Source organism: Nannobrachium achirus (genome assembly GCF_963921795.1).
Source record: "Nannobrachium achirus genome assembly, chromosome: 24".
In the NCBI taxonomy this organism is placed as follows: domain Eukaryota; kingdom Metazoa; phylum Chordata; class Actinopteri; order Myctophiformes; family Myctophidae; genus Nannobrachium; species Nannobrachium achirus.
This window is the reverse complement of record NC_137831.1, coordinates 42,783,524-42,796,302: the sequence shown is the minus strand read 5'-3', so window position 1 is coordinate 42,796,302 and position 12,779 is coordinate 42,783,524. Positions and strand designations below refer to the sequence as shown.

Genomic DNA, 12,779 nt, shown 5'->3' with positions numbered 1-12,779 from the left:
TTATGTTGGTTTGTTTACTGTTGAGAGAGAAGACAATGTTGGACATTAAGTTAATCATCTGGGGACCTCCCAAAATAATTTGGGGACCCCCCTGGGGGTCCCGACCCACAGGTTGAGAAGCAGTGGACATAATTATCAGCAAACAGAAGTGGCCACTTCATACAGAGCCTGGGGAATAGCTTAGCTTCCCTCCTGCTAGTTGCACTGACGCTGTATTGGTCCGGTCCCACATTCGTTCCTGACAGAAACTGTGTCCTGAACTATAGTTCCTCTCTGCCTCTATAATGGTCCTGGCAATAATGCTAATGCAGAAGAGAATAAATAAATATTACACCCATACTAGGTAGTAGGTAGGCTATCCTCTAAAATGTGGTTACTATGGGCATTGGTTAATTTGCATGACAATATAGTCTTTGCAACAGAAAGTAATTATTAAAAACAATAACAATTAAAAAAATAATAGATTTAATATTAGATTTTTATTCTCAAAAATGATTATTTGATTATTCTAACCACTAATTACAATTAATTGTAGCTATTTCATGAAGGGTTTTACTTGATTATTAGAACTATATCATTTTTAGCTTGATAACTGGTCATTTTAGGTTGTTTATTAATGTCCGCGGAATCAAGAATTGTTCACCACAGAATTCCGCAGAATCAGGATTGTTCTCCGCGGAATCAAGAATTTTTCTCCGCGGATTCCTGGGGGGACTATTTAGAGAAGGTTCTGCCAGCATCCCCGTGTTAGCTGTTCTGAGTGAGCGGGAGGGAGGAGTGTAGGGTTATACTTGGATCAGGCTTTGAAGATATGAGGGTGAATTACCTTTGGTTTGCTTTAGGCCAACATCTGTGTTTTTGTACTCTTTGTGTCACACACACACACACACGCGCACACAGACATACACAGACACACACACACACACACACACACACACACACACACACACATAGGGCTGTCACAATATGGCATTTTAAATGACGATTAATTGTCACCCAAATAATTAAATTAACGATTTAATTGTGTTTTTGTCATTGATAATTACATTTCTGTTTGGCCTGTAGGCTTTGAAGTTGCACATGGCAGATATGACACATAATCTTAATATACTAAAAAATTTACCGACATATTTGACAACTTTCTACTTTAAAAAAAAACATTGATAGTGGAAATAGCCGATCTACAAGCGATGCAACGCGATGTGAGCTTGTAGATCTGCTATGTCCACTATTTCTGAAAACGAATGAACATTTTTCAACATTCACGATTATGACAAAATAATTGCGATTATGTCAAATAATTGCGATGTGACAATTATGTAATAATTGTGACAGACCTACACACTCGCGGGGCGCCCGCTGGCCTAGTGGTCAAGGCGCATACCACATACTAGGCTATGATGCCTGCTGGCGTCGCCGGTTCGATTCCCGATCCGGACGACCTTTGCCACATGTCATTCCCCATCTCTCTCCCCATTTCCTGTCAGTCTACTATCCTATCAAATAAAGGAATAAAAAGCCTAAAATCACGTGTGTGTGCACGAATGCACGCGCACACACACCACACCACACCAGACTTGGTAAAAGGATTATCATAAGAACTCTTTGCAACTTCTGCACTCGGGCGTCTGTCATCGAGTCGGCGTTGATTCCCACGATGCCTTGGGGCCTCTCTGTGGTTGCGGTCACTCGCCGAGCATGCTTATCAGTTCCTATAGAGACAGCTCTGCTGGAGATAACAAGGAGCTGGTGGTCGAGGGGAGGGGGGGGGCTGTTCCAAATGGCTTCATACATTGTTTTGTGTTTGTGTGTATGTGTGCATGTGTGTGCAGGGGCGTCACAAGGGGGGGAGTGGGACTGAGTTACTAGGGCCCAAGGTGGAGGGGTCCTAGTATGTTATACTTTAGCTATTGAAAAAATAGCAGATATACAAGCTCACAGCGCGGCACCGAGTGCCGCGCTGCGAGCTTGTAGGTCTGCTATTTTTGAAAAGTCGTGAAATCTTTAAATATATGTATTCTTTTAAGCGAACATTTTGTAACTCAAATTTTGCTTCAGGGGGTCTCTGGAACAAATATTTTGAGATGGGGGTCCGTGGCCAAATACACATCATTTTGGGGGTCCTTGACATGGAAAAGTTTGAGCACCACTGACATAGAAACATAGGCTTTTCAAAATAACCTTAGAAGGATTTAAAATATTCAAAGACTTGTACACGTTTTCACGATTTAAAAAAAATGGCAGATCTACTACTCGCAGGGCGGCACTCGGTGCCGTGCTGTGAGCTTGTATATCTGCTATTTTTCAATAGTTAAAGTACCCAGGGCCCTGAATTTGATGTGACACCCCAGCGTGCATGTGTGTGTGTGCACGTCTGTCACTCTCGTGGCTAGTCAAGTGATGAGCAACAGAGAAGGAAAGGAAACGCATAAGAATAGAATAGGTGTGGCATTGTCTGAAAATCCTGTAATCCGTTTCTAAATGAAACTGAACTAACTCATCGCTGCACGGCACGGCTCTGACACAGAACAGCCACATTCGAGCGGCGTTCGATCTTAGATCCTAGAAAACTGATTACCGGTAGGGATAGGACGATATGAAAATGTCATATCACGATTATTGTGACAAAAGAAATCGCGATGTACGTTATTATCACGATAATCAAAATCCATTATCCTGGGGCGGAACATTTGCCAAAATAATAGCCGATCTACAAGCTCACAACGCGTCGCAATGCGACGCGTTGTGAGCTTGTAGATCGGCTATTTTTTGGCAAAGACATTTGATAGAGCGAGGAAAAATGACTGTATCAAGTACGTATACTATAAGTACCTTTTACAAATTATAGAGGGTAAAATAGTACTGGATATGCAGCTCGGTAAATAAAAAGTGAATTGATCCCTGTGCATGACGGAGGACGATATCTATACTATAATTTTGCGAATGTCTGTCTGTCTGTCTGTCTGTCTGTCTGTCTGTCACAGCGTGGCTGGAGCAATTGATCTGAAATCGCATCACAATTAGCATATGAACACACCTAACATAACTGTGAAGCCCGTTTGTCACTTTCACAAATCGTATGCTGTATATTAGCATTTTTATGGTGTAGCTACTATCTATTCTGCATCTAGCTTGAGGCTCATATATTCTGCATCTAGCATGAGGCAACATGTTTAACCACTAACCAGCTCTCTGTGTGTGTGTGTGTGTGTGTGTGTGTGTGTGTGTGTGTGTGTGTGTGTGTGTGTGTGTGTGTGTGTGTGTGTGTGTGTGTGTGCAGGCAGGCGGGAGTGTGCGTGGGCGGGTGGGGGGGGGGGGGGGGTAGGGGGGGGGTATTGGGGGGTGGGGTAGCCATTAAACAAAACGGGTATTTCTTACATTGATGCTCCTAACATATTATCATGCAAGCACCAGTTACAGTTACTTTCCATCCCTCATATACTGTATGCACAGTGCACATCCCATAACCCACACACTGCACATCATTTTGGAGCTCATATCTTTGAACGGGTAAGGGCTAGTCACAACAAATTAAATCTCCATGATATGATTATCGTGAGTATTTTTTTATCACAATAAATGATAATATTGCTTATCGTCCCATCCCTATGACTTATTTGTAAAAGAACAAGATCTGTTCCAATCTATTTGAAAAACCTAGATTTGCCAATCTACAAGCAAAACTCTTTCTTCTTTGGAAGCTTTTGAAAACAGGACATACAGTATGCCCAAAATAGGGACACCGGGTTGAAAGTGGTTCAAATTGGTTCACATAAGCTACATAATTGCGGATACCGATGTCCATAAAAAAGCAAAATCATTTCTGATACATCAGCTAAACCAATAATATTGATCTTTCTCTAAATCACATCCCTTGATGCACAGCTCTGAAATGGAACCATAATATCGCTGCATGCACAGCTGTGAAACTGTGTATTCTCCCTCCTTCAGAGAGTCTGAACTGATTTCATCACCATGTGCACCAATACTTAAAGCTTTAACAATTGAAAAATAGCAGATATACAAGCTCACAGCGCTGGTCCGTGAGGCGGCCGCCGGTCCTATCTGCCGGTGTGTGCGTTCGAACTGCCGGTCCTGTTCTGTGCCTGTCGTGGCAATTCCGCGGCAGAAGCCGGTGCCGGGAAATGTATTCGCTCTTTCTGAAAATGTGTGCAAATCTTTGAATATATGTATTTTTAAAGCGAACATTTGTAACTACAATTTTGCTTCTGGGGGGTCCCTGGAACAAATATTTTGAGATGGGGGTCCATGGCCAAATACATATCATTTTGGGGGTCCTTGACATGAAAAGGTTTGAGCACCACTGACATAGAAACATTTAGGATTTAGCAGACACTTATAGATTCGGGTCAAAATATTCAATGACTTGCACAAATTTTCACGATTTTTTTCAAAAATAAGAGATCTACAAGCTCGCAGCGCGGCACTCGGTGCTGCACTGTGAGCTTGTATATCTGCTATTTTTCAATAGTTAAAGCAAAACAATGTGCGCGCAATAATGTGTACCCAGTCTAAATGTGTTAAATATTATTAAAAGGATCCTTTTTAGCCAGCTGGTACAGTATTTCTTTTTAAAACATAACGCAGAATGATCACAATCCGACTATAAATAAGGCCGCTGTAGTAGTAATGAGGATAGTAAAAATGCCAGCTTCTCTGGGATTGGAGTGTTTTGAGAGGGAAGGTGATGGCATTCTTAGTCAGAAGGGCAAGGGGCTTCCAGGAAATCTGACTGTGTTTACCGCCGCTGCCAGAGCCGAGCTCTGTGCATGAGTCATCAATGCGCACACACTCTCACACTCTCACACAGACACCCCCACGCCCAGAGAGTGACTGAATGTATATTGGTGATTATTTATGAATGGCGGTGCCTCTTATGAAGCTCCCTTCTGCTACCAGAAGCATATATTTCATGAATCCCATAGATTCGCACAGGATTCTGACATTAAAGGTGTAGTTCACCACCAAAATGACTTTTTTTTTATTGATTACTCACACCATGGAGAATTGAGTTCAAATTGGGTTCAATAATATTTTTAGTTTTTCGTCGCATTCCTACGACAATCATTGGATTACAATACATTTTCCCCCATTGATTCCGGATGGGGACCCAAATGCATTTGGGTCCCTATCCGGAATCAATGGGGCTAAATTTACTATAATGAATTTTTTGTCTTAGGAATGCGACAAATACTAAAAAAATATTAATGAACTCAAGCCTCCATGGCATGAGTTAATCAATAGAAAATAATGTCATTTTGGGGGTGAACTACTCCTTTAAGATGCACACAAACACGTTGTGGCAGCATGTGCATTGTTTTTGCAGTGTTACTTTGGCCAGGCCTCTCTCTCTCTCTCTCTCTCTCTCTCTCTCTGTGTGTGTGTGTGTGTGTGTGTGTGTGTGTGTGTGTGTGTGTGTGTGTGTGTGTGTGTGTGTGTGTGTGTGTGTGTGTGTGTGTGTGTGTGTGTGTGTGTGCGTGTGCGTCTGAACTGAACCCGTGAACTTGACACACTGCTCATTGCTTCCTCGAAAGCGCTATGCGGTATCTAGGAAACGAGGCAGAAGATCTTCTAGTGTTATAGGCTACAGCCTCATGATATAATGACAATAGGCCTACTCATGGAAAGAAGAGTAAACATCAATTCAATGGGTCAAACAGGCAGGGTCAGATGTTCTCTCTCTCTCTCTCTCTCTTACCAAGACTATAGCTCTCTGCAGTAGGAATGGGACGATATGAAAATGTGATATCACGATTATTGTGACAAAATAAGTCGCGATTTACAATATTATCGCGATAATCAGAATCCATTATCCTGGGGCGGAACATTTACCAAAAAATTGCAGATCTACGAGCTTGTAAATCGGCTATTTTTTGGCTAAGACAAATGATAGAGTGTGAAAAAAAAAAGACTATCAAGTACTGTATCAAGTACTTTTTACCAATTATAGAGGGTTTAAGTGGTACCGGATATGCAGCTCGGCAAATAAAAGGTGAATTGATCCCAGTGCATGACGGAGGACGATATCACAATAAATTAAACCTCCACGATACGATTATCGTGAGTTTTTTTTTATCACGATAAACGATAATATCGCTTATCGTCCCATCCCTACTCTGCAGCCTCATCGGCGACGCAGATGTACACAGATTTATGCATTTCGTCGCACCACGGAAATAATATGGCCTGTCGGCCAGTGTTGTTTTTGACAGCACATTTTGATTTAGTTTTAGTCATAGTCTTTTGAATAAAATGTCTTTTAGTTTTAGTCACCTAAAAAGTTTTAGTTTTAGTCTAATTTTAGTCGACTAAATATACGTTTTTTGGTGACTAAATCCACAGTCGATTTAGTCAACTAAAATGTATTTTGGCAGGCCTTGATGGCATCGTAATGACTGATTTTACACTTGGTTGCGTGCTGAAAGTAGTGAGCTGGTAGATCGGCTATTTTCACGCAACACCTGAGAGCAACCAAACATAAAATGACTGTCTTCTCCACTAGTCCCTGCCTAACGTTTTAGTCTAGTTTTTATTTTGTTGACGAAATTGTCAAAATATTTAGTCTTAGTTTTAGTCATCACAGCTTAGTTTTTATTTAGTTTTTATTTAGTTTTCTTAAGTGAAAAAAAACCAGTCGACAAAAATTTTCGTCATCAAACATATAATTTTCCGAAATATCTGTCTGTCTGAGTGTCTGTCTGTCTGTCTGTCTGTCACTGCGTTTCTCCTCAGTGGCTGGAGCAATTGATCTGAAATCGCATCACCATTAGCATATCAACACACCTGACATAACTGTGAAGCCCGTTTGTCACTTTCACAAATCATATGCTGAATATTAGCATTTTTATGGTGTATCTATATCTATTCTGCATCTAGCATGAGGCATATCTATTCTGCATCTAGCATGAGGCAACATGTTTAACCAGCTCTGTGTGTGTGTGTGTGTGTGTGTGTGTGTGTGTGTGTGTGTGTGTGTGTGCGTGTGCGTGTGCGTGCGTGCGTGCGCGCAGGCGGGTGGGGGGGGTGTTGTCCAAAAATCATGCAGATCAGTACACAGTATCTCTGTAGCCATTAAACGAAACGGGTATTTCTTACATTGATGCTCCTACATATTATCATGCAAGCACCAGTTAAAGTTACTTTCCATCCCTCATATACTGTGTGCACAGTGCACACCCCATAACCCACACACTGCACATCATTTCAGAGCTCATAACTTTGAACGGGTAAGGGCTAGTAGTTTTAGTCGACGAAATCAACACTGCTGTCAGCATTCTGAAATAGTGTCTGGTGTTTGCCTTTTGAAGCCCTGAAGAAGATCTCCGTATTGTTAATTAACACATGGTAATTGAACTTTGTCTCTTTGGATATCCCTCCTACACACACACACACGCACGCACGCGCGCGCGCACATACACACACACACACACACACACACACACACACACACACACACACACACACCCTACACATCACATCATGTAGGTCAGGGAGGGCAAGATCAGCCACAGTACAACATGGCAGGGGACTGGAACATTTATGGGGTTCCGTACTTTTAAAGGGCACCATAGATATTTGCGACCATAGGTCGCAACTTTACTATGAGAAACGTCACAGCTTGTCCGCGTGTAGACGTGTACACGTTTTTACGGTCTATGGGTTTGCCACTCTGACATCATGCTCTGAAGTCACTATGATGTCCGGCACATCTTTTTTTTTTTTTTTTTTTCTTTATTGCTTTTTGACATAAATACAATAAGCCGTTGTAATTTATAGGGTGTCAAGAAGTCTTTTCTTTTTTTTTTTTTTTTCCTGTGCACTTTCAACATACCATAAACAACATACAACATATTACAAACAACACATATCTACAGCTTACATTACAAAGATTGTTCTCTTTTTTTTTTCTTTTACTCTCTCCTCGTTCACCCTTGTTATCCCTCCTGGCACACCCCATATGGCACAGATATGGTGTATTTAAGCACCTGGAAATAAACAAAACCAAATAGTAAAAAAAAAAAATAATAATAATAATAATAATGGGTAATAATAGTTATTATTCAGGTTAAAGTAGGCTATGACCTTAGCTTGGAGCTTGTCCCTGTGTCAGAGCTGGCAGCTGCAGTGTCTTTAATTTAGTTATATATTCAATCATCGGACCCCACACCAGATCAAATTTCTTTGGTGATCCCCTTAAGTTGAATTTAATTTTCTCCAAGTTTAGATATGTCATGAGGTCTTTAAGCCATATCGATGCTTTAGGGGCTAAAGATGATTTCCACTCCAATAAGATCCTCCTTCTTGCTAATAGAGAGGCAAATGCAAGGCATTGCTTTATTCCACTTCCTCTAATTTGGTGATCACGTACAACTCCAAACAGCGCCGACTCTGCACCCGGTGACAGCTCTACGTTCCAAGCTTCTGCTAGGTGTTTAAAAATGTTGGACCAGTAGCCACGTAAGCGAGGACATGACCAGAACATGTGTGTCATGTTCGCTGGGGACATATGACATCTATTACAAGAGTCTGTGACACTAGGATATATTTTAGATAGTTTAGAATTAGTAAAGTAGATGCGATGCACAACTTTAAATTGTATTAAGTTCAGCCTAGCGCATGAAGTACTATCATTCACTCTTATTAGAGTATCCTTCCAAACATTCTCATCTATAACCCCTCCTAGTTCGTTTTCCCAGTCTTTTTTGATTTTGTCCAAAGAAATTTCTGTATGTTTAGAAATAGAGCTATAAATCTTTGAGATTAATCCTTTTCCAATTATAGCGATGTCCAGTATTGTGTCGATTAGCGAGTTAGGGATCGCATTTGGGAAGGAAGTATTGTATGTATGAACAAAATCACGAACCTGGAAGTATCGGAATAAATGAGATCTTGGAAGGTTAAACTTTTCACACAATTCACTGAAGCTACAAAATATGTTGTCTCTGTACAAATCCCTTAACTTAACTAACCCTGCTCTTTGCCACAAGGCATAGGCTGCATCATTGTTGGGAGGGAGAAAAAGGTGGTTGTTCTGGATAGGGCTATGATTGGATATTCCTATGAGGCCTAGGGTAGCTCTAAATTGAGACCAGATTCTCAACGTCGAGACAACAATTGGGTTGGCTGAGAATTGTTTAGGTTGAATAGGCAGTTTGGATGTGAGTAATGCTAAGAGTGATGTGGATGGACATGAGTTGGCTTCAATTACACACCAATCCAATGTAGGTTCCTGTATCCAGAGTAACATTTTGTGCATGTTAGCTGCCCAATAATAATTTCTGAGGTTAGGGAGTGCCAAGCCACCTTCAGAGCTGTGCCTCTGTAGGAACTCTTTCTTTATTCTCGGAGGTTTTCCTTTCCATAGGAATGCAGAGATTAATTTATCTACCATTACAAAAACGATTTGGGTAAAAAAATTGGTAGGCTTTGAAAAAGATACAAAAACCGTGGTAGCACATTCATTTTTATGCAATTTACTCTCCCTGCAAGGGTTATATGTAAGCTATTCCAACGTTCCAAGTCCACCTTAAGCTTGTCAATTAAAGGTGGGAAATTATTTTTATAGAGGTCAGATGGTTTACCACAAATATTCACACCTAAGTATTTAAAATAGTTTTTAGAAATTTTAAAAGGGAGAGAAGTTTCTGGAATTTGGAGGGCCAAATTGTTTATCGGAAAACATTCACTCTTTGAGAGATTCAGTTTGTAACCTGAAAAAGATCCAAATCTGTTCAGCAGTTCCACCGTCTGGGGTATAACAGCTAACGGATCAGATATGAATAGTAATAGATCATCTGCATATAAGGACAGGGTGTGTACTGTGCCTCCTCTATGTATCCCTCGCGTGAAACGGGCAGATTTAAGTGCCATAGATAGCGTTTCCACCGCGGCGGCGAAGAGCATGGGAGACAAGTTGCAACCTTGGCGTGTCCCTCTGCCGAGTGTAAAATACTGGGACCTCGTATCATTAGTACTTACTGATGCCTTGGGCGAAGAGTATAAAAGCTGTATCCAAGATATAAATTTAGAGCCTATACGATACCTTTTCAGGATCTCAAATAGGTACCCCCATTCCAGCCTATCGAAGGCTTTCTCGGCATCCAAAGAGACAACCACTTCTGGTGTCACAGTGGATGCCGGAGAGAGAATAATATTAAGTAGGCGACGAATATTGGAAAAGGAGTGACGGTTCTTCATGAACCCATTTTGGTCTGATGATATGATATTTGGCATAACAGGTTCAAAGCGTAATGCTAAGGTTTTAGCTAAGATTTCATAGTCTGCATTCAGCAGAGAAATAGGGCGGTATGAACCACACTCCGTGAGGTCCTTACCTTGTTTAGGCAGCAATATTATAGAGGCCTCCGTAAGGGTCTGGGGTAATGTGCCCCGGTCCAGAGAGTCATTAAACATTTTTAATAAAAGAGGAGCTAATTTATCAATAAATTTCTTATAGAAATCTATTGGATACCCATCCGGGCCAGGGGCTTTCCCACTTTGAGTTAAATTAATTGAATCTACTATTTCCCTTATATTTAATGGTTGGTCCAGCTCCTCTGCTTGAGTGGCCAATACAGATGGAAAAGCCAAGCTGTCCAGAAATCTTATCATATCAGAATCATCAGTTGGGGATTGAGAGGTGTAAAGCTTGGAGTAATACGTTTTGAAAGTGTCATTAATAATTGCCGGGGATACAGCTAATTCACCCTGTGGAGTCCTTATTTGTTTAATTTCCTGTGAGGATGTTTGGCTCTTAATTTGATGTGCCAAAATACGTCCGGCCTTCTCACCGTGCTCATAAAAATTCCCACGCTGTCTTAACAGTAATTTTTCAGTCTCTGTAGTTGAGAGTAAATTATAATTCATTTGTAGGTTTTGCCTGTCTTTGACTACTTCGGGGGATATGGACATGGACACTGACATTTTGCTGTCAAGTTTCTGTATATTTTCCAAAAGTTGTTCCTGTTTTGCTCTTTTCATTTTATTTTGCCTTATGGAGTAGGATATGATCTCCCCACGAACAACCACCTTTAGTGTCTCCCAGAGAAGAGACGGGGATGTATCTACAGTGTTATTAATAATAAGAAAGTCATCTATTACTTTAGAAATAATGTCACAGAACCCCTCGTCATTTAAAAGTGCCCCATTCAACCTCCAAGGAGGCCGAGATCTCTGAGGGAGACTTAGTGAAAGATCAAGTATTAATGGAGCGTGATCAGATACAACTATAGCTGAATATTCTACCTTCTCTATTGCAGATAGAAAATAATTATCAATGTAGAAATAGTCAATTCTTGAAAAGGATTTATGAACATGTGAATAAAAACTGAACTGTTTTTCATTTGGGTGACAATAGCGCCATGGGTCAGAGCATCCTATTTGACTCATAAATGATGAAACTGCTTTTGCCATTTTAGAAGGTGTCTCCCGTTTTAGATGTGATTTATCCAACAATGGGGATATTGCGCAATTAAGATCTGAGCCCAAAATTAGGCGGTGAGAATTTAAATCTGGCAGGAGTGTTATTATATGAGACATGCGCGCACACACACGCACGCACGCGCATACACACACACACACACACACACACACACACACACACACACACACACACACACACACACACACACACACACACACACAGACCCCCCACCCAAACAATGTACTTATACCTCCATTCCCCACCACCTGAAAAAAAAAGAACACTCCTAACCTTTCCTAAGCTTGTCTCAAAAAATGGAGCAAGCAGCAGGACTCCAAAAAAAAACTAAAAAACCAATTGTTTTTATGCATCATGTAGCCTACCCAATGGGTTGCACCAACAACCGTGCATATTAAATACATATTCTTATCCCTGGTATGAACCGAAAAAGAAAGAAAAAAGAAACAAACAAACAGACTATTTCCATTATACCCATTCTGGTGGTGAATTGCCCCTTTACATTGCCCCCCGCCCCCCCTCACAAGCACTCCATTCCCTATTGATCTTATAATAATCCTACTGCTGCTACTACTACTACTACAAATAATATTAGTAATAACAATAAAGGGAGTAAGAGAAACTATGAAAGCTATACATAGACACAAGGAGCTTCTTTTTTTTTTTTTAAATAAAGAAAACATAAATAACCAAAAAAAGAGAAAAAAGAATAATAATAAAAATAAGCAACAAGAAAAAGAGAAGAAAATAATAGTAGTGTCTCGGCCGGGCCTTTCGGCCTGGCGGAGACAAATGGTGTTATGTTGCAGATTGCTATATTGTTCCTTCTGCACTTTGGCTTTAACTTAACATATGACAACAGTTTAGTCTTACTTGCCATTTTTGGTCCTTTTGGGCTTCCATACTGTCCTGTCGTCAGCTGCTCCATTTTGTCAGTTGTGTTTACAACCGCGAGTGGGCGGAGAATAGCATGGGAGCATGCAACGATGAAGAAAAAAAAAAGAAAAAAGAAAAGGGACTCCAGAGCAAAGACAGATTAAACAGGCATTAATTCCCCTCCGAAGCTGCGGTTTCCTCAGTGGGGGTCGCGTCCACACTGGGGATGTTGTTATAGTATTCTTCAGCATCTTGTGGCGTTGAGAAGAGGTGGATCCTGCCGTCATGCAAAACTCTCAGTCTGCACGGGTTGTGTTGAAATCCACGGAAAGCCCCGATGTCAACAAACCGCTGTGTGATGGGATTAAACCCACGTCTGATTCGGGCGGTCTCGGCCGAGATGTCCTGCTTGAACGTCAGCTTAGCCCCGTCGTGAATGATG

The 12,779-nt window shown here is 41.0% G+C and overlaps 1 protein-coding gene across 1 annotated transcript in view; it reads left to right on the top strand.

Moving 5' to 3' along the window:
• Positions 1–12,779, top strand: part of LOC308280432 (histone deacetylase 4-like) — a gene marked incomplete at its 5' end in the record, with an annotated part of 180,135 nt that overhangs the window by 17,978 nt on the left and 149,378 nt on the right. The gene's annotated exons all lie outside the window — the stretch shown is intronic.